The following is a 26,000-nucleotide window of genomic DNA, read 5'->3' on the forward strand; positions in this document are numbered from 1 at the left end:
AAACTATTGTAGCCTACACATAGCAGGAGAGAGAGTTGAGATGTTCAAATGGAGAAAACAAAACTAAAAAATGTTGGCAGAGTAGTTATTCAGCAGAAAAAAATTTTCAGAAGCTTAGCTTTATTTTTTTTGATTTTAATCATTGAACACATACTGCCCAACATTTATTACATTTTACAATTCTTTGTAGTCTTCTGTTTTCTTCTTTACTGATGTCCCTGTTCATTCAGATTAACCATCAAAACTTACCTTTTGTTGTGAGGGCCAGCATGATCTGTTACAAATCTTGTGAGGAAACCTGTAAAGAAGCTAACAGAAGAGAGAGACACACTCACAGTGAAAAGGAAAAAAAGAAGAAAAAAACTGGCCACTCCTCTTCATGGCTGTACATAGTATACCTCAGAATTACATAGCTTCTGTTACCATAACTACATTCTAACCTAGTGTTATTTTAACCCCAAGTGCTAGCTAACCAAAATAAGGTACAGTTACTAGAAACATAAAACCAGACATCATTGAAATAACCTTGTGTAGTATCAGCATAAACAAGTTTAGATGAGGACTTTTGCACCTTTTCTCCTTTGACTTCCCACCTACAACATGGCTTATTTTTAAAAAGCAAATTTCTACTTGTTAAGCCTCTCACACATCTCAGAATTCACTAGGAGGGATCCATGACAATCTAGAAAAAAACATATGTGAGATAGTGTATAGATTAAAATATGAAGATGTTCAAGAAAATATTGATCTGGTCAAGAGATGTTGCAGCAACTATATAGAAAGCTAAAAATTAAAATTGAAACAGAGATAATACTCCCAAGAATTACTAAGAATCATGTAGTCTTTGGAAGCAGATATTTTAATAGGAAGCTCTTGAGACTGATGTCCACTGCATCTTTCTTATGAATATTTGTTCTGGTTTTGAGGCCACCACATTTTAGCCAGTATACATTTGGCTTGATATAGCATATTCAGAAAGCCCACCATTTTCTTTATAAACCTAGGCATGGTTTACTATACATCCATTGAGTTTTTGCACAGAATTTTTCTTTCTTTTAATATACCTAACCCATTAGTCTTGTCACATTCAAATTTATTCATTCTTCAAGAAGTAGTTTAATTGAATTCTCTATTGTCTTTAAAATAAATTCTCCACCTAAAATAATTTCTATATTCTAAAGCATTTTATTGTAGTATCTAGAATTTTTATAAGTACTAAGAAATGACATTCTATGTCTCATTTTTACCATTGTCTTTCTCATATTACTTTCATTATGAATTGAGTATGTCCCTCAAATACTCATGTGTTGGGAACTTAGTTTCCAAAGAGAGAGAGTTGGAAAATAGTAGAATGTGTAAGAAGTGAGATCTAATAGATTGTGGTTAGATCATTAGGGGAGATGCCTTTGGAAAGAGTTAATGAAATTTTCATGGGACACAAGATAGTTCCTATTAAAGCAGATTGTTACAAAAAGAGCAAGTCTTCTTACTGGATTTCTCTGACTTCCTGTCTCTTTATGCTCTCTCTACCTCTCAAATGAGCCCTAACCATAATGCCATCTCATGTGTAATGCAGGTGAAGGGGCTGTCACAGGAGCTGAGAAGATTCTGGTACAGTGCACTTAAATCTTCAAAAGTATGTACTCAAAAAATATTTATTTATTTATTCATTTGCTGTAGTTGGACAGAATACCTTTATTTTATTTATTTATTTATTTATTTATTTATTTATTTTTATGTGGTTCTGAGTATTGAACCCAGATCCTTGCATGTGCTAGGTGAGCACTCTACCACTGAGCCAAAACACCAACCCCTCAGAAAATATTTTTATGCATTTTATATCTCTTTTTATACATTGGCCTGGTTCTGGTATTTTTCTATAGCATTATAAAACAGACTAAAACAACAAAAAAAATGACTTTGAGTCTAAGGCCTCCTACTATGAGAGTGAGTAGAACATCTAACATTACATTTTAAAAGCTCTGGTATAGTTTATATGGTAATGGCTTAGCATTTATGATTCTTATTTTTTTTATATTTCAAAGGTGATATATTGTATTTCTTATATTCCTCACAGTGCTTAGGTTAATGTATTGCCATTTACTTTGGGACTCGACAATGTGGAATTGATTCTGTTTTACTAAACAAAAACAAGAGTGGCTCCTTAAAATATAGCAAAGACTCTATGAAAATGTTTTGATTTTTAATGGGAAGAATTGCTATTGATCATAGAGGGAATTTGAATACATGGCTCCATCTTGATGATACCCATTAATCAGAAATGGTCTGAACTGACTAGATCAAAATCATTAGAATACCATGAATAAAGAGGCAGATTAAAAAAAATAGGTTTGTCTAGCACCATTTTGAGTCTCCTATTAGAGTACAAATTATAGTATTTTTTGTTTTACCTGTGAAAGGACTCAAACTCATGTAGCTGCATTTTAAGCCTCATATATTCACCCAAGTCATATAGGTAAAAAAAAATGCACTATATATTGAGCAGGATGGTCCATGCTTGTAATCCAAGAAAATTGGGAAACTGAGTAGTTTCTGAAGTTTAAATTCAGCCTTAGCAACTTAGTGTGGTTTCAAGCAACTTATCAAGACAGTCTCAAAATTTGAAAAAGTGGGGAGAAGGATTAGGAATGTAGCTCAGTGTTTAAAAATCCCTAAATATAAACTGAAATACAAAAAAGAAATACAGTTTAAAATGTTACAATATAGTGTTAAACATCAAAAAATAGACTTCATATAATTCTTTTCTCCAGTATTCAAAAATAAAAATAGTAATTTTTTTATTTAGAAAACAAAAATTATATGCTTTCAAAGATGAGGTTTCTATATTAGGCATGTATGATATTTATGACTGATATTTCTACCAAATAACTTGATAATGCTTAAAAAATTTAAGCAAAAGTTAAAGACAACTACTTATTTTCTATATTTAAATGAGTAATGTCTTTTACTGATCCTCATATATATCAAGGTGTAATGTATAGATAATGACTTTACTCTCGCATTTGTCGAAGTGTTTATTATAAATGATTCATTTTTATATAAGGCATACATTTTAGGCAATGTTCGGGCAGTGTTAAGTGTGTCGTTGTTCACTTGTCACCATGATCCTGTGAGACAGACATTATCATCCACATTGACAGATGAGGGTAGTAAAGCTCAGAGAATAAGGCCCAAGGTCACACATGTAGGGGTGGCAGTAGAGAGGGTAAAACTGTAGGCAACCTGACACAGGCCTGAGGCTGGCCCTACCCCTCCTGTTCTGAAGACTAGTCCCATAGTCCATGAAAACACAGGTCATTGCATCTGTTTGTCAAAATGTAGGTCATATTTCTTTAGTGGGTTATGAAATAAATTCAGTGGATTACAACTAGTGTATTTTTGTAAACAGCACAGAAAAAAAAACATAGCAAGGATGCTATTTCATGAGATAGCCAGGACACCTATGTGTCCTCCAGATGGCATTTCCTACTGCAGGACTTGGTCAAAAACAGGAAAGCCATCGCTAAACTGTGGAACCAACCTAGATGCCCTTCAGTTGATGAATGGATAAAGAAAATGTGGTATATATACACAATGGAATACTATTAAGCATTAAAAGAAAATAAAATCATGGAATTTGAAGGTAAATGAATGGAGTTGGTGAATATAATGCTAAGTGAAGCTAGCCAATCAAAAAAAAAATGCCGAATTTTTTCTCTGATATAAGGAGGCTGATTCATAATGGGGTTGGGGGGGCAGCATGGGTGGATTAGAGGAACTCTAGATAGAGCAAGGGGGAGGAGGGGGAGGGAGGGGGAATGGGAGTAGAAAAGATGGTGTAATGAGATGGGTATCATTACCATAATTAATGTATGAAGACATGAATGGTGTGACTACTTTGTGTACAACCAGAATTATGAAAAAAATTTGCTCCATATGTGTAATATGAATTGTTCCCAAAATTCAGTGTGTGTCAGGTTCACCTGAAGGACTGTGAAAACAGAAACTGTGGTCCTCCATTCAGAATTTCTGATTTAGCAGTCTAGAGTAGGGTTGAGCATATGAATTTATAACAAAATCCCAGGTGAAGCTGCTGCTCTGTTCTAGATTTCATACTCGGAGAACCACTGTTTAAACTCATAGCCTGTAGGAATTTCATAATGATGCTAATGGTATGCCATCAACAATTTTTGCCATTACTAATAATCATAGTGCTTTTTACTTCCCCACAATGTATTCTGGGGGAGAAGAGAGATCATGTAAACCTGTGTGAGCACACAGGAGCACAACCCTCAGATGGACATTATCTACCATAAGGGGAAGCAAAACCAGATCAGAAAACCATTGCCCAAGATCAACCATTTATGCTGCAAGATGCCATATTAGGTTCATGCACTGCTCATGATGATCACAATCACCAAATGTGGGTCATGAAACATTCAAAGCTCAGAAGTTAGTTCTAACTTCTAAAGCATTCCACAGGAACTCAGGACACAGTTCAGGCTTAAACTACGACTACTGCTTCCAGGCAGGCTTTCATGCACACCTCAACTCAGAAGGTCCCACTGCTCTGTGTCAAGAGCAGCCTTTTTCAGAGAAAACCTGGATTCTTCCCATCTTTGATTCTTTGCTTACTTAGGCAGCCATAAGCAGGTCCAGGGTATACTAATGAACACAGCCTCTTAGCCAACTTCAGATTATGCCCAACGTACTCCGTACTCCTCCAGAGCAGAAAGACTAGACCTATGTTCATAAGCATACCTAGAACTTGCATTGTCCTAAACTAAACTGAAGGCAAGATATAGCAAGGATTTTCTTCAAAATCTAATTTCTGGAGTTGAAAGGGAATAAACCCAGATTTCAGTTTTCTCTCTGCAGGATGCCACCCCTCACTCTTGCATACAACATTCCATCTACTTTAGATATTCTCCCCTTTTTGATCCTTTTGCTTTAACACCTGCTTATCTTCCAGGTCTCAGTTTACATGTTTCTTCTTCAGAGAGGGCTTCTTTGACTCTGTGTCTGAGCTGCATGTTCCTCCACAGAGTGCTCAGCTACCCTGTGTGCTCTGCCTTGTGCTGTGACCATTTAGTGACTTATATGTCTTCCCACCCAGACATTAAACCCTACTAGGACAGAAAATCTGTCTGCATCAATCACCAAAATAATCCAAATAATGTCTATATTGCCACGTAAAAATGAGGACTCAGATGTTTCTTTGAAATTAAAAAAATGAATGAATAAAAAGTTAACAGCAAGGAGTCAAATGAAAAAAAAATAGTCAAATAAAAAAAATAAGAAACTATAATGTCACTTTCTTTGGTTAAGATGTGTTGGAACACTAGATTACAGTTCTGGCAATATTGAGGAAAACAAATGATATAAAAAAGGGAAAGTAAGAGATTTTCCCATCTTTTGACTCAACCAACAGAACAAAGCATTACTTGTTCCTTTCACAAAGTATCAAGCTTCTTATTTAAATTAAAAAAAGTAAAGCTTTCAGGAAACCTCACCATGCCCTAGAAACTGTCTCCTGCCATGTGAGGGGGCACATTCATACTGGAGAAAATCCACCACTTGTGGAAGAACTTTCATTGTAACACAGAAACAATATTACAGAAATGGAAAGTTTCTTATGTTAAAATAAAACCTGAGTACAAGGACAAAAATAATACAGGAAACATTTTAAAAATAAACTTCCCTCTGAGCTCACAAAAACACTGATAAGAAATGACTTTTAACATTCAAACCTTGTATGATAGTCTGAAAAATGTAACTATAAAGGTTTTGGTAGGGTAGGATGGTCACTTCTGGGGGGGGATGATGGATCAAAGCAGCAAGGAGAAGCAAGTATACATTCTGCTTCTTTGCAAGTATAAGAAATCCAATTTTTATAGCAGTTATTGCAAGAAGCCATTTGTACAAGGAGCACAGTATCCCCTATTGTGGTGATCATGCAGAGAATAAAGAATAAATTTCCTATCTTTTTTTTTAATTTTTAATTTTTTTTATTGCTTGTTCACAACATTACAAAGCTCTTGACATATCATATTTCATACGTCAGATTGAAAAATTTCCTATCTTGACTACTATAGAGAAGTTGTTTCCACAGATACCTGATCTTAACAACCAATTAGGCAAATATGAGTATTCCCAAAGTATACATGTATTACATCTCTGAAATTACAAACTTCTTACTGCTTAAAACCACAGGCTGTTAGGGCAAGGACAGACTTAAACCATTTTCTCTGGGGAGCCCTCACCCAGGCCAAGGTAGTTCAACAGGGATTTCCCTTTCTTTCCTCAACACTGATAATCCCCAGTTTACTGAAAACTTATGAGGTATTCAACAAAGACAATGGAATCACATCAGCTTCTTTTATTGATCACTATTTTTAAAAAAGTGACAGGGTCTCACTATGTTTTCTAGGTTGGCCCCAAACTCTTGGGTTCTAGTTGTCCTCTGCCTCAGCTTTCCCAGGACTACAGGCTCCATCCATACCTAGCAATAATTACTATGTTTTAACATTTTGTATAAGTGTAATTTGTAATATAGGAATCCTAATAAGCCCAAGAACTGGTTCTGGTTTAACAATGATGCTGGACTGAACATCATTTAATCACTCCTGAGGACTGCAATGTCCTTGGGAGTCTTGGTAGTTGCCTCAGGGTCCTGATCCCAGGTCTCCACTGTGTTAAAGGCTGCAGACATTCTGGTGCCTGGAAAGCTCTGGTTTGTAGAACATGAGTGGTTATTTGACATATCTCAAAGAAAACCCTCTCACTTTGGAAGGTAAAAGGGCCATTTTACTTTAGTGATACCATGGAAAGACAACCTGATTTCTTAGAAAGGAAATTCCAGAAAAACAAGTTTTTCATACATATATAATGTTCTTTTGCATAGATCATTCTGGTGCTACCAGTATGACTGGGATTGAAGGCATGTTGGTCTCTCCTCACTGAAATGATAACCACCCTGTCTAAGAACCATTAGGTAGGAGAGACTAGTCAGGAAAAGGGACAGTTGGTGAACATAACAGAGCTTTCAAGACCCTAACCCTGGCCTAGGGCTACAGAAGTCATTGGCATCTCCACTCAGGTGAAAGGAGCAACCTGGGCTCTGCACAGTCTTTTCACTGGGCAAGAGCAGAGTATGTCCAAACTCTATTTCATGACCAGTGAGCTGAGCAGAAGGCAGGCCCAGCCAGTTGGTCCCTCGGGCCAGGGCAGGAAGTGAGTTTCTCTTACCCTGGTGGGTGGCGCTGCAGGGCTAACACCAAAAATTCATCCAAAGGAAGGCATCCAGGTCGAGCCAGCAGACTTGTCTCCGCAGGTTCCTGAGTAACAGCTGCTCCCTGTAAGTATCAACAGGCAAGGTGCAGAGACAATGGGGTTTGAGAACCAGGCAACATGAGAGCAAAGCCCAGGGAGATAATGGAAAGGATGAAGAAATGGGCAATGGATTGAGACACCTCTGGACTCATATGTCATTAATCTTCTGTGTGACCACAGGCAAGACATTTAAACTTGCTAAGTCTTATTTTCAACACCCATAGCATTAGGATAACATGATATTTCTCATTGGGTGTCAGGAGGCTTAAATGATATAAAATGCATTTTGGTCAATAGTAACTACTAAATTTTAGATCATATTATTAGATCAAAACCAGCATCATTATTATTGTTTAAAACAGTTGCTTAAAAAATGAACTCCTAACAAGTCATAGAAAAGAAACTTGTGGATGGAATGATAAGTACTACTAAAAATTCCAGGGGTGATATGGGCACATTTTCAAGACCTGCCACCCCCCAGGATTTTTGCTAGGGTGTGGACCAACATGGAAGAGAAGCAGTGCCCCTTGAGGAATCTGGCCCAGATGAGAGGTCATCCTACCCACCTGACATCAGCCTCTACTCCCAACATCGCCTTAAAGCAGGCCAGCCCACTCAGAAGCAAGCTGCCTCCTTCCAGCCTGAATGACTTTTTGGTGTCATTTTTAAAGAGTTGAATATGGATGCTAACTGAACAGAAATGACAGTGAAAAGTTCCAGGTTCAATACACTTGTAAAGATTCATTTGCATCTTCCTGGAACCTCATTTCTCCGCTGCCATCTGTGGAGCAGGGAGATGTAGGCAGGCTCCAAGTGGCTGAGAGACAGCCTCTGATTGTCCATGGCAACACAGCCTCAGAGAAAGTGCTGGGAGGTAAATGTGTGGGAGCCAAGATAATGCTATTAGCTCTTCCGGCTTGAATGCGTCAGTATGATCTGTGCATCAACAGCTCAGGAAAAACACCCTTATAACCTTCTACAGCGATCTCAAGGCACAATCCCATTCCTTTCAGGGAAGGGACTTGGCTGATGAATTGATTCACTGGCAAGAATTGCAAAGGATGATGCAAATCCCTCTCCACCAGTTCATTTCTTAAAGTTGCTCTTTCAGAAAGCCTATCTGGACTGAATTCATAAAAGCCCCCAAATCCTTGGAATTCCTGAGGCTGCTCCGCCAACTACTATATTTACCTCCTAACTCCTCCTCTTCCTCCACTTATTTGGTCTTTGACAAAGTTCTATCTTTAATGAGTCTCTAAAGGGTAGGAATCAGTTTACTTTCCATATATGACCCAGCTAAAAGCCTACTGTGGAGTTGAGAAGCAATATCATAGAACAGTTCAGAGCTTAGGTCTAGGGCCAGTCATTCAAGGCTTAATTTTGAGCTCAGCCATTGACTACTTGTGCCTTAAAGATTGATCACAAATCTTTTGATCCTCCTACACTCACACATGGGCATTATTCCTTTCCCTCTGAGTGCAGGCTAGTCTTAATGATTTGCATCTAATAAATAAAATATGGCAAAAGTAATAGGCATTGATTTTGAGGTGAGGTTATAAAAAGGGAGAAGTTTCTGTCTCTCATTTTATTGCTCTAGAGTCACATGCTCTGCAGAAGCCAGCTACCATGAACCAAATGTTTAGTGGAAGAACTGATGCTATGGAAGATGAGTCCAAAAACTCTGCCCAGAGAGTCAACCTGGGGTACTCAGAGGCCCATGAATTAATAAGTTAATATGTGAGAGCCTATATATTGTTGCTGAGTTTTAGAGGGAAGTTGTTTGTTTAATCCAGGTTCATCAAAATTCTTATAATCTCTCATGAATGAAGGCAATATTGAATGCCTTTGGGTTGAACCAAATTTCTAGGCCCAACTTACATTAGTGAAGATTACATTAGTGATGACATGAAGATTCTCAGGTGGCTTATGGAGAGGCCCATGTCCAGAATCTGAGGTCTGCCAGCAGTCATGTGAGCAAGCTTAGAATCAGTTTGTTCCCAAATAAACCTGTGGATGACTGCAACCCTAACCAATATCTTGACTTTATGAGAGAACCAGAGAATGAAGGGTCTAGCTAAGCCACTCTGGGATGCCTGCCCACAGAAACTATGACATAATCAATGGTTTTATGATAAGTCACCAAGGTTAGGGAAATTTGTAGTGCAGAAATAGATAACTAATGACCAGGTGATATAACCTAAGATCCAATTTCCTTATGTGAAAAATTGGGATAATTACAATTATGAAAATCCTGTGAGACAATAAATGAAAATCACTTAGCCCAATGTTTGGCACATCATGAGAGCTTAGTAACTGAAATGTGCTGTTACCATCACTATAGGGATTAGTACTGTGCAATGCTAAAAAGCCTAGGCTTCAAGGTTACTAAATTTGGATTCAAATCCTTGCAATGCCACCTAAGAGCTATAAAAGTGTAGGCAAATCACTTAGTCTTACTGGGTCTCCAACATCAGCACTTCCACCCTCATTGTGAAGACAAAATAATGTATATTTAGAGCTTAAACTACAAACAAACTGCTCAGTCATTGACATTTAAACAATACTACTTCATCATCATTGATGCATTTAGTGATATGAACAAAGACCCAGGAAGAAACAAAATGCAAAGTACACAAAACCCTAAGTGGCCATCAGAAGGTGTGAGCCCATTCTCTCCTGTGGTCCTCTGAACCAGTTTATGGGTGTGTGCTCCCAGGGACAATTTGTTTTTGACCTTGAAGATTCAGCTCAGGCTTTAGCTCCTACCCCAAGTTTTCCTCTATCTGTCTCTATGCTCCTAGAATACCCCAACAGTCCCCCATGGTGGCACTGAAATTTTACCCTATAGTTATCCTTCACATCTGTCTACCCTCCTCCCCAGTGAGAGAATTCTTTAGATGAGAGACCACCTCACCAGAGCCCTTGTGGCACTAGCATCTACCTCACTGCCTGGCAACTAGTGATTTCTCTACAGAAGTGTGTCAGATGAGTGAATTAATAAGTTAATATGTGAGAGCCTATATATTGTTGCTGAGTTTTAGAGGGAAGTTGTTTGTTTAATCCAGGTTCATCACAATTCTTATAATCTCTCATGAATGAAGGCAATATTAAATGCCTTTGGGTTGAACCAAATTTCTAGGCCCAACTTACATTAGTGATCAAAAGAGGCTATAAAGACATAAATACTTACTACATCAATGCAAAAGCTCATGTATAAATGCCAAAATCATTGGGTGAAATAGTGAGGAATGATGTAAATGGTCATGTCTAAAGCTCCATAAAATTACTTCTTTAAAAATATATCTTTCATTCATGAAAATGTTTACTATTGCCCACCATGTGCCAGGATCTGGGCTCGGTGCCAAGGACCCAGATGAGTATTGCCTGCTGTCATGGAACCAACAGTTTAGTGGAAGAACTGATGCTATAAAAGATGAGTCCAAAAACTCTGCCCAGAGAGTCAACCTGGGGTACTCAACAATCTCCTGAAGATACTTGCCTTATGTTTAGTCTTCAGTGAAGTCATTACAACCTAAACCCTTCCTTCTCCATTAAAATATCTTTCTACCAATTGCATTTCTACATATTAGAAATAAACTGTTAAAAATTTGAATTTAAAGGTGCTGAAAATAGCATAAAAATTTAATTTCTGTTCTTTCAAGAAAATGAAGGTTACTCAAAAATTAAGGATAAATCTGACAAAAGCTATGTAATTCCCATACATGGACAACTATAAGTCATCAGAGAGAAAGGCAGGTTTGGTGGCACATGCCTATAATCCCAGCAGCTCTGGAGGCTGAGACAAAGGATCACAATTTTAAAGCCAGCCTTAGCTACTTAGTGGGTTCCTAAGCAACTCAGCAAGCCACTGTCTCTAAATAAAATATAAAAAGGGTTTAGGGGGACTGGGGCTGTGGCTCAGCGGGAGAGCACTGAGTTGAGTTCTCAGCACCACATGTAAATAAATGAAATAAAGGTATTGTGTCTACCTACAACTAAAATACAAATTTAAAAGGGTAGGGTAGGCTGGGGATTGTGGCTCAGTGGTTAAGTGCCACTGGGTTTAATCCCTACCAAAAAAAAAATCAGTGAGAGGAATCAAAGTAAATATGAATGAAAGAAAATACATGGTATGTTCATGAATCAAAAGATTTAGTATTGATGGAAATTCCCTTTAATTGACCTAGAGATTAAATATAACTCTAATCAAATCTGCATACCTTATTTGTAGAAATAAGTAAGCTGATTCTTAAATTAAAAGGACTTTAGAATCAGAGGTTGTGAGGGGAATGGGAAAAAATAAGGAGAGAAATGAATTACAGTAGATGAGGTAGAGAGAGAAGATGGGAGGGGAGGGGAGGGGGATAGTAGAGGATAGGAAATGTAGCAGAATACAACAGTTACTATTATGGCATTATGTAAAAATGTGGATGTGTAACTGATTTGATTCTTCAATCTTTGTAATGTTTTGAATAACCAATAAATAAAAAAAATAGAATAAAAAAAACTTTGAAGAACAAAACTGGAAAACTCATACTATCTTGACTTACTATAAAGTTAGTAACCAAGGCAACATGGTATTGGTATAAAGACAGACAAATTGAAAAATGGAACAGAACAGATTCCAGAAATAGACTAATACATATATTATTATTATGTGTTAATTAATTATTTACAACAATAGTGAAGTACTTTGATGGAAGAAGAATCTATCCAATAAATGGTATAAAACAACTGTATATTAACATGCAAAATGAATGAAACTTGATTCTTAACTCTCATACCATATTTTTTTAAAAAACCAACTACTCAGAATGGACTATAGACTTAAATGTAAAATCTAAAACTTTGAAACTTCAAGAAGAAAATACAGGAGAAAATCTTTGTGATGTTAGGCGAGACAAAGATTTTTTTTTTTAAGATACAATACAAAAAAATTATAACAACAAAACTGAAAAAAGATAATAATTTCTGTACTTTCAAGTATAGCCATTATGAAAAAGAAAATGGAGATTACTCGAAAAATTAAAAGTAGTACTGTTATACAATCCAGCAACCCCATTACTGAGGATATATCTCAAATCAGTATGTAGCAAATATACCCTGCACTCCTGTATTTACTGCAAATTATTCACAATAGCTAAAAGATTAGAGTCATCCTTTGTCCATCAATGGATGAGGAGATAAGAAAAATGTGGTGTATATGCACAATGGAATATCACTCCAGCTTTATTATTTACAGCATAGTTGGATCTGAAGGACATAAGTGAAAGAAGCCAGGCCAGAACAACATATATTGCATGATCTCTCATAGATGCATAATCTTGAAAAAGCAAACTTCTAGAGGCAGAGTAGAATAGTGGTTCCTAAGAGATGAGGGGAAGGAGCAGGGTTGGAGGGAGTATTGATCAAAGATACAAAATTTTGGTTAGATAGGAGGAATAAGCTCAAGAGCTCTGTTGTACAATATAGCAACTATAGTTAGTTGTATTGTATTGTTGCAAATCAATAGAAGAGTAAATTTTAAATGTTCTCACTCTAAAAAATGATAAGTATGTGAGGTAATGCATAGGTTAGCTAGCTTAATTTAGCTATTTAACAATGTACACATATTTCAAATCATCCTGTTGTACATGACAAATACATATAATCTTTCCTTATTAATTCAAATTATCAAAAATAATTTAAATCTGCTCTTCCAAAGATACTGTTAAGAAAATGAAAAGATAAGGCAGATTGGGAGAAAATACTACAAAGTTAAGAAGTAACATGTAAACTAAGAAGAAAATACTTGAAGTACATACATACAGAGGCCTCATCTCTTTAATGTAGAAAGGGCCCTTTAAAACTATTAATAAAAAACACAATCTCACAGAAAAATGGGCAAGGACATAAAAAGAGATTCCCCCCAACAAAAATACAAAGGACAATAGTCATATGAAACTGAGATTAATCTCACAACTAAAGCAATGAAAACTAAAACAAAATGTCATATTATAAAGAATATTTGGCATAGAAATGTTTATAATACAAAAAATGGAAAATACTGCAAAGTCCACCAAGAGAGGACAATTAAATACATAGGTACAGAAAACACAAATACTATGTACCCATTACAATTTAAATGCTGGTTTCACCCATGTTGATATAACATTAAAAGTAATCTATGGCACATGGTTCAATCTGTATAACAAGAGCGTTAATCTGAAAGTATACATTTTCATCTATTTGTGAGTAAGTGTACAGAGATAAATGTTGGAAAGAAAACTCACCAAAATAGTAGCAGTGATTGTCCCTGGGAGAGAGTTCAGGTGACTTTAACTTTATTTTTACATTGTAGCATCCTTTAAATAAACTACAATGAGCACATACTTCTATTGTTAAAGAAAGCTAAATTACTTTTATTTAGAAAAAAATAATAAGATGTTTCAATGCAAAATTTCAACAACAACAAAATTAAAAAGGGCATTAAGTTGCAGCCAGACAAATGGCTAGCCAGGCCAAGGCCCTCTCCTTGAGGCTGCACCTTCCTCTGACCAGCACTGGACACATGGGAAGACAACTAAGTATACACTATCAGATAGACAGGCAAAGCTAGGTACAGAAGGACAGAGTTCACAGAGGGTTTGGAGGGTGAGGATGACTCAGTGAAAACATAGGTTCTACCACACTAACAGTGGTGATGTCAGGACAAATCACCTCAATATCCTTCTTTGTAGATCAGGGTAATAACTTGTCTCTACCTCTTGGGGTGTGAAGTTTAAATGAGATAAACATGTGAGCTGGGCATGGTGGTGTACACTGTAATACCAGTTACTTGGGGTGAGGGGGGATGATGGGGAGGATGGTGATGTGGGGGTAGGGGTGAAGCAGGAGGATTGCAGCCTAGGCAACTTAGAAAGACCCTGACTCAAAGTAAAATAAAAATTCTAGAAAGGTCTGGGTGTGTAGCTCAGTGGTAGAGTGTTTCCTCAGTGTTTGCAAGGCCCTGGTTTCAATTTCCAGTACCATGAAAATAAAAAGCTATGTATGTGACACCCTCACTTAGGGCGTAGCCCATAACCTGCACTTAAGATCAGCTGTTTATATTATTATCTGGGACATTTGTGACAGTTTTTCACATTGCCATCACTCTATTCCCCATGATCCAGGGTCATAGAATAGAGTGTAAAGAAGGAACTTCAAACCTCAGAGAATCCCAACATCAAGTTTTGGGCAACAAAACCTATTGTTCTCTATCCCTATTGAAATTTCTTGGAAGAAGCAGGCAAAGAGGATGGCAGCCAGCTAGAGAGGGCAGGAGGACGATTAAGTAAGGGCCTAAATAATATCCTGTTCTACCCACTGTGTCATCCTCTTCTCCTAACTTCCCTCGCAAGTTGCCTGAGACCTTCCCCCAGACAACACCGTGTTAGGATCCCAGAAAGACTGATAAATTGCTACATCCCTTTCTCTGCAAATAAGGGACCTGAGGGCCAGAGGAAAGAACCCTACAGAGAACCAAGCAGTCAGCAAGGACCCAGCTCTGCCTCTCAACCAGAGGGTCCCCTCCTGTGCTCATCCTTCCCTCTGCTGGCTGCTTCTTCACAAGTTCTCATTTCCCCTACTTCCTCCCACTACTTCATTATCTGTTGGGATTCTTCAAGGCCCCTTCTCTTCTCTGGCAGCCCTAATGGTCCTTTACATCCCTCTCTGTGGTGAGAGAGGAACCAAACTGGGACTTTTCTGATTCGAACAATAGTACACTATAAGAATGTTCACGGCTATCACTAAGACCAACAGAGCCATCCCTCTTCTAATAGGAAGGAAGCACAAACCGTGGCATGAAATGAAAAGGTGGGGCAGGATGGAAGAGTTGAGTTATTCTCACCCCTAAAGACACTGGAAGTTTCCTTGAAACTCCTAGGAAAGGAAGACCCTAGAATAGAGTGCTACTAGCCAGGGGAACCAGCAGACTCTGTGTCCTAGGTCTTAAATGCAACCAAGATGCAGGCAAGATAGGCAGGGGTGAGGAAGGATGTGGAGTGTGAGTGAAAAAGCATTTTTCTAGGATGTGGTCGGACTCTGGGCAGTGGCCAGGCTGGGGCTAACCTTAGGCAGGTTTACTGGAGTTCTGGGCTTGGTTCTAGGGTTCTTAATCAAGAGTCTCTGATCCAGGGGGAGCAAATGGTATTTAATGGCCTCGATGAGGAAGTCCTTACAGGTGTTGTTATTCTTTATCAAAGCCTCTTTTTCAACTGTCTAGAGGAAACAATCCTCTGGTAACACTGGAACAGAGCCTGGCCCCATTTGGTCAAGCTGTCTCTGGGGTGGGTCATTCCTGCATTCTCTCATTCATTTCTACATCATCTCATCTCACAGCCAAAGAGAAAGATCCACAAAGTTACAACTTAGTGCTCACCTCCTGGATTTTAAGGGCACAAGTATTAAGTGATCAAGCTCTGGCCTAAGACAGGGATGCAAATCACAGCTGCACCACTCATCTCTGATTTTCAGTTCTCATCTGTAAAACAGGTGTATTAAAAGCACCTAAAACCCCATTAGTTTTGTTTGCTTGTACGTTGAGGTCTACATGAATTTATACAAAATAAAAAATAAGGATTTGCCTGAAAATCTCTTCCCACATTCCTCTTGGTTTGAATGCTTTATAATGTGTAGGGCAAATGGTCAGAGATCTGAGAGAAGAGGGAGGGAAGGAAACAAGAAAGACGACAGGATCCAAGGGCCAAACTTTGAAGGATTGGTAAAATAAGATTGTCAAGATGGTAATTCATTTTCTTATAGCAAAAGTCTTAGGGAGAAAACTGGCCAGTGAGGCTCTGAATACTGACACAAGTGCAGAAAGAATGTCCTATACAAAATCCCATCTACTGACCTCATCTGCCCCATCTACGCTGGGATCTCGCTTCTCTACCTGTTATTCAGACCTCAGGACCTAAGCAGGACTTCAGCTAATGCAAGCCTACATGCTCCATGAGTAGGCAAGGGTGCATTTTGGCACTCTGGCTCTCAAATCGCATCTCTTCAGCCCAGCTCACATCACTATGTGACATATCTGGAATGAACAGCAGGGTCTTCTGAGGCCACTTGATGGTGGGAAACATCAATTCCATTCAACAGCTAACACTGATTGGATGTCTCCTGGTTGGGCAGCCCTGTACTGGTCCCCAGGAAGAAAATGATGAATAAGACAAGGTTTCTGACCTGAGGATTTGACCTGATTCAAGTCCAATCACAGAATGAGAAAGGGCTCCCACTTCAACCATCTCATCCCTCCAAACAATCAGCACAAGGCCTGGCTTAGCCTCTCCTTGGACCCTATCTATTGCTAAGAATGATAATAGAGCCAGGGTCATCATCCACTGGGAAACACTGGAGCTGGCAGGAAAAAGAAGAATTGGCAAGTCAAAGCCTCTGCCACCTCTGGGCATCTTCTTCCCCAAGAAAACTCCCTACAGCCTTGAAAGATATTTTTTTTTTAACTTTCCCATTAGGGGCCTAAACCAGGATGGTACAAATCATGAATTTAGGAGTTAAAAAATAAAAGGAGTGGGAGAAATGAAAACTGCTCAAGCAGCTACTTTTCCCAAAGAATTCATTCAGCTTGAACTAAAAGCTCCCCCCAGAGAGTTTATAGGTACAGAGTTTCAATGTGGAATGATGAAAGTTTTTGGAAATGGAGATGGTGATGTTTGTGCAGCACTGTGAATATAATAAATGCCCTGAATCATACACTCAAAAACAGTCAAAATCACAAAGTTTGACAGGTATGGTAGAACACACCTATAATCCCAGTGGAACAGGAAGCTCAGGTAGGAAGATCAAGAATTTAAAGCCAGCTTCAGCAACTTAGCAAGGTCCTGTCTCTAAATAAAATATTAAAAAGGGCTAGGGATGTGTCTCAGTGGTTAAGCGTAAGCACCTCTGGGTTCAATCCCTGGTACAAAAAAAAAATCACAAACTTTATGTTAAATATGTGTATGTGTTTATTATCAAAACATAGCATGTTATAAATTTATAATATCTAAAAATGCTTAGTAAAAGCCTAATTAACTTTAGCTATTGTGAGGCGCAGATGTCAGGCAGTGTTGTTTGCAAGAATTTTCCCTCTCTCCCTTCCTGTTACATCATGGTCAGCCATCACCAGCAGGTCTGAAGTTTCAAGGGTGAATGAATGATGAAGAAACATTCTTTCCCAAAACTGTTTACCCTGTGAGGCCTAATAAAAGTCCTTTTAGAAATGGAGTCCCACACAACAGTTCTCACACCCAGTGCCTCTGACCTCCTCCTTTTCCAGGTTCAGACCGTATTTTGCCATTATTATCCAGGAACTATCTCCTAATATCTTTGTTAAGTTTCAGTCGTGGACACTTATTTGAGGTCTCTAAGTCCCACTGGAACCCAGGTCCCTGACTGCCCACCCTGCCTTCAGTCAGTTTCCCACAGGACAGTGGGAAGACCTATTGTGACAATGAGAGGAAAGTTCAGTCCCTCTGCTTCCCTTTCCTACAGCAGGGATACCATGCCACCAGGTGGTACTAGTATCCTCCAAGGTAGCATACAGGACCCCTATAAAGGCTTCAAGGGTGTCCCTTGGTGCTGCAAAGAAGGCTGAGGTGTACAGATTCAGAGGACATTGTACTGACCGTTTAGGCCTATGGCCAGCATCGTCAGGAACAGAGGACTTTACAAGTGCTCACAAGAACAGGGGTATGGGAGTATGGGAGGGGGTATGGAATAAGATGAACATTACCCTAGGTACATGAATGACCGCATATATGATGCTACTCTACATTGTGTACAATCAGAGAAATGAAAAGTTGTGCTCCCTTTGAGTATAATGAATCAAAAAATGCATTCTGTCTTGTATAACTAATTAGAACAAATTTAAAAAGGGGAAAAAGTGCCCTCAGATTAAAGAGGACATCCCAAAGGACACAGAAATAACTGGATGGGACCTTCACTGCCAACACTTGGAAAAACTCAAACATCAAAGAGAATAATGAAAAAATGAGATCAGGGCTGCTCTGGTGGGGTGGGGTTTCAGGAAATGACTAGGGAAGAGGCCAAAGATTTTTTTGTGGTAATGGGTATGTATCTCTATAGGGTAGACCCTATATGTCATACACATTTGTCAAAACTAATCAGATTGTACATTAATATCTGTACATTTCACTGTGTGCAAACCATACCTCAACAGAATCTTAATTTTAAAAATATAGTAATGGATTACAATACAATAAATTTTATAAAGAAACCATTAATTCCTAGGATAATTTGAAAAGTATCAGAAGGGCTCTTCTTTAGAAAAGTGGTAAATGAGAAGGAATGACAAAATTAGAAAAACAGTATTTTGCAAAACCACCAATGTGATAACTGATTCAGCAAGGATCACCAATGAAAGCTAGAATCAAAAGTTTTTGTGAAACAAGAAATTCACAAACTATCATCCCAAAGATTTATGTACACAGCGGGGGAAAGATACCCTCAAACAGGACGAATATCACCTTAAACAAGGGACAAACTTACCACCAATAATAGGACAAACTGATTGTGATTTAATGGAGAGGACACAGCAGCACAAATGTGTACTTTTCTGATAATGTTTAACCTGAATGTTATAGTACAGAGACAATCAGACAAATCAGTTTGGAGCCTCTACAAGATGGTTGGGCTGAATTCTTCAAAATGTAATATAATGAAAAATGAAAAAGAATCAGGGGGATGGTTATAGATTAATGAGATTTTGAGGCATGAGACATGATAACTAACATTTGGAAATACACAAACCTTTGGATTATGGATTAAAAAGAAATAGGGGGATCATTAGGAAAATCTGAATACTGATTATTTTGTAGACAACACTACTGTTATCAATGTTGAATTTCTTTGGCATAAAAATGATTTCATGGTTAGAAAATAATGTGTGGGAGGTGCGTACTAAAATATTTAGGAGTGAAGTATCATGATATCTACAATTTACTGCTAAACGGTTCATCAAAATGAGACATCAAGTCTCTAGAGAGAAAAAAAATATTAACTACTGAATTTCAGTAAAAAGTATGTTGTGTGCATTCTTTCCAACTTTACAATATGTTCAATGTTTTCAAAATAAAACTGAAGAAAAAAAGATAAATTATAAGGGAAAATGATAGATGTGGCAATAAAATTTGCAACCTGCCATAAAATTGAAATAAAAGCTTATCTACTAAGAGAAAAAAAATTCCAATTTCTCTTAACTTATTTTTTCTTTATGTTTGCTACATTAATAATGCTTTGCACCTAAAATACTTAGTTCTATTTCCTAGATACATCTTAAGTCAGAACAGACATAACTTTAATTGAGCAAGGAATCATAAAGTTACCAGAAAAGTAAAAAAGGGAACAGAGACAAATGGTAAGGAGAAGTTGATCAGTGGATACGAAGTTAGATTGGAGTAAGAAACTCTGGTGTAGCAAGCACTGTACAGTAGGGTGACTATGGATAATGGACTATACATTTCAAAAAGCTAGAGAACAGGGCTGGGGATGTGGCTCAAGTGGTATGTGTGAGGCACTGGGTTCAATCCTCAGCACCACATAAAAATAAATAAATGAAATAAAGGTATTGTGTTCAACTACAAGTAAAAAATAGATTATTTTTTAAAAAGCTGGAGAACAGGATTTTGAATCATAAAGAATCATGAAATTTTGAATCATAATGAAAAGATACTTTGAGGAGACAAGGAAGTTTACCATGAATTAAACATTATACAATGTATACATGTTTCACATGGTGTGCCATAAATATTTTGTTGTTGTTTTTATGGAACATAGCAAAAGGAAAGGAGAAATGTGTGTCCATATGTGTGTGTGTGTCTGTCTATGTAGTTGGCTCACATTTCTGAATAAAATAACCTATATCCTGATATAAGCATATAAACACCATGGAAATCATGCTTGCTTAGAACATTTAAAAAATACAAACTTTCCTACAATTATGGTCCTTACCCTCATAGCATTGTTTTGTCAATGTGTTTTACCCACCAGCCCTTTATTAAAAGATCCATGAGAACAGGGACCTTGTCCTATGTGCTGGCACATAATATATACTCAAATACTATTTTAATGAATGAATGGACACATGAGTTCTCAATAAGTCGATAGGGAGCAGAGTGGGACCTTCACAGGCTACAGCAGAGAACATGACTGGGAACTGCACTTGTGTCAGTACTCAGAGCCTTACTGGCCAGTTTTCTCCCTAAGACTTTTGCTATAAGAAAATGAATTACCATCTTGAAACAGGGATTTTTAAACAGAAAACACAAGAAGGAAAATCAAGAGAAATGACAAAGGCCAAAGACCTCCCCTGCCCTCTAGTTCACCTATCTGTCCTATTCTCTGCAAAAATATTAGAATGATTCCTGTATCCTCAGCTAGTTCAGGCCAGAGTCCAGCCTGTCTGCTTCATCACTCTCTCAGACAACATGTGCTGAGCACCTCCATGGTGCCTCCCAGGGCATGTGTCAGCATTGTGCATGACACAAAGATAACCACAGGATCCTCAGCTTCAAGGAGAATGAGTTCAGTGGAGGATGAGAGTCCAGGAAACAGTGAGCAATATTGGAAGAAGCATAATCTCTGAGCTGTGGGAGAGGCCCAAATAGGACTGGGGGTGCTAGGGAAGCTGGGGGGCATGAGGTCACTACCACTCCCAGCCCCTGCTAGGCACTGAACCCCAGGTTACACCAATAGCCCCAACCAACATGGGCACTGGAAAAAAAACTTCCCCCTGACAAAAGCCCAAGTCAACATTTATTACTAGCAGTAGTAACAGTAATTGTAGTTGTAGCAGTGGGGACAATAATAATAACAGCAATAATAGTATCTTACAATAGCAAACATGTCCACTGTTCTAGGCATTTCTCAAGTGTTATTTCATTCTTATAACATCTCTACAGATAGATACTACACAGTCACTACCTTTTACAGATGAAAAAATTGAGCTTTAAAGAGATTCTTTTATTTACTCATTCAACAAATACTTTCCGTGTCAACCAGAAGCCTCATACTACTGTAGCAGTGAAAATTAGACAGAAAAAGTCTCGAACTATGTAGTGCATAAATTCTAGTGGGTACTTATTCAAGTAAGGGAGATGGGATTCAAATCCAGCTACTCTGACTATAGAATCCATCCAGTAGAGCAGTGCTACTTTCACTTATCATTAACAATAAAACACCATACATCCCCTAGTTTAAGATGCACAGCTTTTTCCCACTTTCATGTCTGAAATTTATAATATATTTGAAAGAAATATGTGGGCTGCCGGAAGAGAAGTAAGTCATGATATAGCTCATATTGCTATTCAAGTAAGGATTTAGATGAACACGGGTTATTTGATTATGAACTCAGTTGATTTTCTTACAAAAATTAACACTATCTAGAGTTGAATTTTCACTTAAATTAACATCCTAACATTATTTCAAACACATTCCCAAGACCCACTATGAAACAATATTGAAAGAAAAAGCTATCGAAAGTACAAGAGATCACTTATCACATGCAATATGATTAAAGGGAGTAGAAATCACAAAATCTGGAATAGACACAGAATCTTCAAAGCCTAAAGGATGAGTATTCAGATGACAAACATCTAATTGTCAGAAGTCTTTAGCTATTTAGCTTCCAGCAATACTTGATCTGTCAAGGGAAAATAAAACTATGGATTTAGTTAATGAGAAATACAGAAAAAAACCTACTACTCTTTGATATGTTTCAAAATATACTGCCAGTGTAAAGGTACTAAAGGGATCAAAAGCAAATATAATATGCTTTATAAAAAGTATCACATAATTCTAAATTTATACATAATTTCTGACAACCAAACATTTCAGCAGAATTTCATTAATGTGAAAAACACCCATTTTTACTGCAAACTCTGCTTTATACAGAACAAACAACTCATATATAAGCATATTAATTAATTAGAGCCACTAGAAACAATTTTTAAGAGTGTACATTTAAAGTCATATTTCCAAAAAGATTCAGTTAACTCAAAGGCATATTTTAACATTATCAATGACAAAACTGACACCATTATTATTATCAATGGTGTCTCAAAATGGAGAATTATGTTAATTATGTCAACTTCAATTTATTCAGTACCTTCCAAACACTATGTGGTATTTTACATCCATCATCTCTAATCCTCATAACAACTCAATAAAGGAGGTACTACTAGACTGCCTGTTTTATATTTCAGGAAACCAAGGCTTAAAGAAACCAATGACTTCTCAAGGTCATGCAGTCAATAAGCAGATATCGGAACCAGGTCTGCCTCAGTCCAAAACTCCAATTGTCTACAGGTCACCAGATTGCCTCTCCCTAACAATTCACCTGATCCAAACGGCAATCCTACCACAGCAAGTACAGATTTTTTTTAAAAAATGGGTTTAAGCTTTTAAATTTTTTTATTACTTTGTTTTTTGTTTTGTTTTGTTTTCATTTTTGATGTGGTGGTGAGGATTGAACAAGTGCCTTGCACATGCTTGGCAAGCATTCTATCACTGAGCCACAACCCTAGCCCTATAGACCCTTTCTTGAAGAAAACTTACTTATGATCTCAGAGCAGGATAGGCCAGCATGAATTCAAGGTAGGAGGGGGACAGCCAACACAAACACTTCTGAACACTCTTTTGTTTATATGACTTCTTCTGTTTCTCAGTTTATAGTTGAGAATATGCTCAAACAGGCTCCAAATTTACCAACTGCCTCATCATTCACACAGCCAATTAACTGACTGGTTCATTCCTTCCAAATGTGCCAATTTGGAAGCAAAACCCAGAGATGACAGTAAATACACTTGGAAAGAAGCAAAGGCATTCACTTAGTTTCTGAGGTTAAAGCAGGAAAGGAACTATGTATGACCTGGCCAGAGCACTGTTTTCCCTGGAGGCACTGTTTCATATCAGAGATACTAGAAGAAGAGGCCTCCTCCCCATGGAGGAGGAGCTTGCTGTGCTAGTCAGTTTCTGGGGTTTCACTGGAGGAAATAATCAGGGCCCACAGTTGTGCTAGTCACTTTTGGGGATGCATTGGAGGACTTGAGGACCAACAAACAACTGCTCTTCTTCTCAATCAAACCTTCCCAGCATGAAAGGTAGGTACTTGTGAATATGTCCCCATTCTCTAAACTCATGCCCTTGGGCAGTTTGGTGTGATGTAAAATCTTTTTCAAGTGTTTTTCCTTGAATATTATCTCAGGAAAGGACCTTAAGTTGGGATGTTAACAGTGGACTAAGATGATTCAAGAAATATTTACTGCAGATGAAGAAATAAGATTAGGTACCTAATAGTTGGGTATAGGAAGTAAGATTAGCTTAGAACTAACTACAATGAAACAGAAGGACAAGGTGATTGTTATCCTGTTATATTAGAGGAAGAAATTGATTCCAGGTGCAAGGTCAAGAATAAACTCATCTGATGCTCACTGAGCACCAGTACAATACAGTACCAGGCATTTTTTATACAATATTATCCCATTTAATCACCTCAAAGGCTCTGAAGAATCTGTTCTAATACCATTATTCTCACTTTACTAGTAAGGGAACATAGGAGAGGCAAAGTTCCTCACTCAAGGTCACACAGCTAATTTGTAAACATTGAAGTGGTTGGCCAACATGGAAGCTTTGGCTATTTTCACTGCAGCAGACTATTTCCCCTGGAGCAAAGAAGTTCTTCCTGGTAGAATAGGAATCAGAACTAGTTTTCCTCTTTTTAACAAGGGTATGACAGCAAAGTCTGCTTCTCAAGGATATGGTAAAAGCTGAATGGACTGAAGATCATAAAGACTTCACACAGAGTTTAACAAACTACGATGCACAGTAAATAGAAGCAGCTTTGCCATCACCACCATAACTTCTGCCATTTCTTTTTTTATAAATAATTTTTAGTTGTATTTGGACACAATACCTTTATTTGATTTATATATTTTTTATGTGGTGCTGAGGATAGAACCCAGGGCCTCACATGTGCTAGGCAAGCGCTCTACTGCTGAGCCACAACGCCAGCCCCTGCCATTTTTTTAAAGGGTACAGAATATATGATCATTAGTCAGAAACCACCATCAGTTATGTTTTAGGAGGTTGAAAAAAATAGTAAAGTTTTTTTTCTGCCTCTGAATAAAAGATCTTTCTGAACCACGAGTTCATCCCATGTCCACCTCAAAAGTGAGATTCCTGTTTCACCCAAAGCCCACTCCATACCTTCTCTTTTGAAGAAACGGTCAGCTTGTCACTGGATATCAAGCTCCACACCTGGTCCAGACTTAGGCTAAGAAATTCTTTCTCCAGCATCACCTCTGGAAAGTGCTGTACTGTTCCCCCCCAAAAAAAGAAAAAGAAAAAAAAAGTACTAGTAGTAGTAGTAAAGAAAACAAAGTTACAGCACACTCCAGCTCTTCCAAGAGCCAACGCCATGCCAAACTGTGGACTCAGGCTGGAAGATCTGGGGCCAGGGTGGAGGAAGAGGGAGAGACAAAGAGGAATCTGGCCAAAGGGAAACTGGCTTTTTAATTCAGCAGCACAGGCATCCATCGCCCTGTGTGATCCTATGTTCTGAATATCAACACAGAAAAATATGAAGCAGAGAAATCTGAGGTTATATATTTTTCATGCTCCATGAGATTATAATGGCATTGCAGAGCCCCACTGGGACCTGCCTATATAATTGAGCTCATTTCCCCCTCAAGGCATAAACACCATTGCATTGCCCCTTGCAGCTCAGTCAAACCCAGGTGGATCAGAACAGCTGGTTGGCTAGAAGTCTCTGAGAATTCTTGTAGGTGGTCAACACTACAAGATCAGAAGATGGGATCATAATGTTTTTTTTTCCCAAAGTCACACCTATTATATTAGTTCTCTGGTTCACTAGCAGTACCAACCTAATACCCAGCTATAAGGTGTAAAGCTTTAAGATGGAAGAGAATTTGGGGACAATTAGAACAAGGCAACACCCACATGCATGAGGTCCATACAAGGAAAACTCCAGGGGCAATTCCTACCCTGACATTTACCTGGGCCCTCTTCCTGCTAGTACTGAGCCTTATATTCAGTGAAATGCCACCTGCTTCAGAAAGAAGGAATCTATGTTCAAATTTTGGCTTTGCCATTTATGAGTTGTGTCCTTGGGACAAAAGCATCACTTCCCTGGGCTTTACAATCACCTTCTGTAAAATGAAAGTAACACTACCTTTCTTGCTTGTGTCTTACAAGCTTTTCCAAGGTGAACTCACCCAAAGATAGATGATTTCTAGTTTGACAAGCTCTGGGGATCACTGGATCTTTGTCATTTGTCCTAGACCTCTATTTTGTACGTCTTTTAAAAAATTATTCTAATTTGTTATGACAGAAGAATGCATTTCAATTCATATTACACATATATAGCACATTTTTCTGGTTCTACACAACATACATTCACACCATTCATGTCTTCATACATGTACTTAGAGTAATGATATCATCCCATAAACTTTAAATGTTACTAGTTTATTTTCAAAGATGGAGTTATAAACAATCTTTTTCATCTTTCACTAACATCAACAACAACAAAAGGCTCTCCACTTGCTCCTTGCAAGCCTAATGATCTCTGTCAACACTATTAAAACCTGTCCATCCTGGAACTTGGGAAT

The sequence above is a fragment of the Ictidomys tridecemlineatus genome, unplaced genomic scaffold, assembly GCF_052094955.1.
Source record: "Ictidomys tridecemlineatus isolate mIctTri1 unplaced genomic scaffold, mIctTri1.hap1 Scaffold_61, whole genome shotgun sequence".
NCBI lineage: Eukaryota > Metazoa > Chordata > Mammalia > Rodentia > Sciuridae > Ictidomys > Ictidomys tridecemlineatus.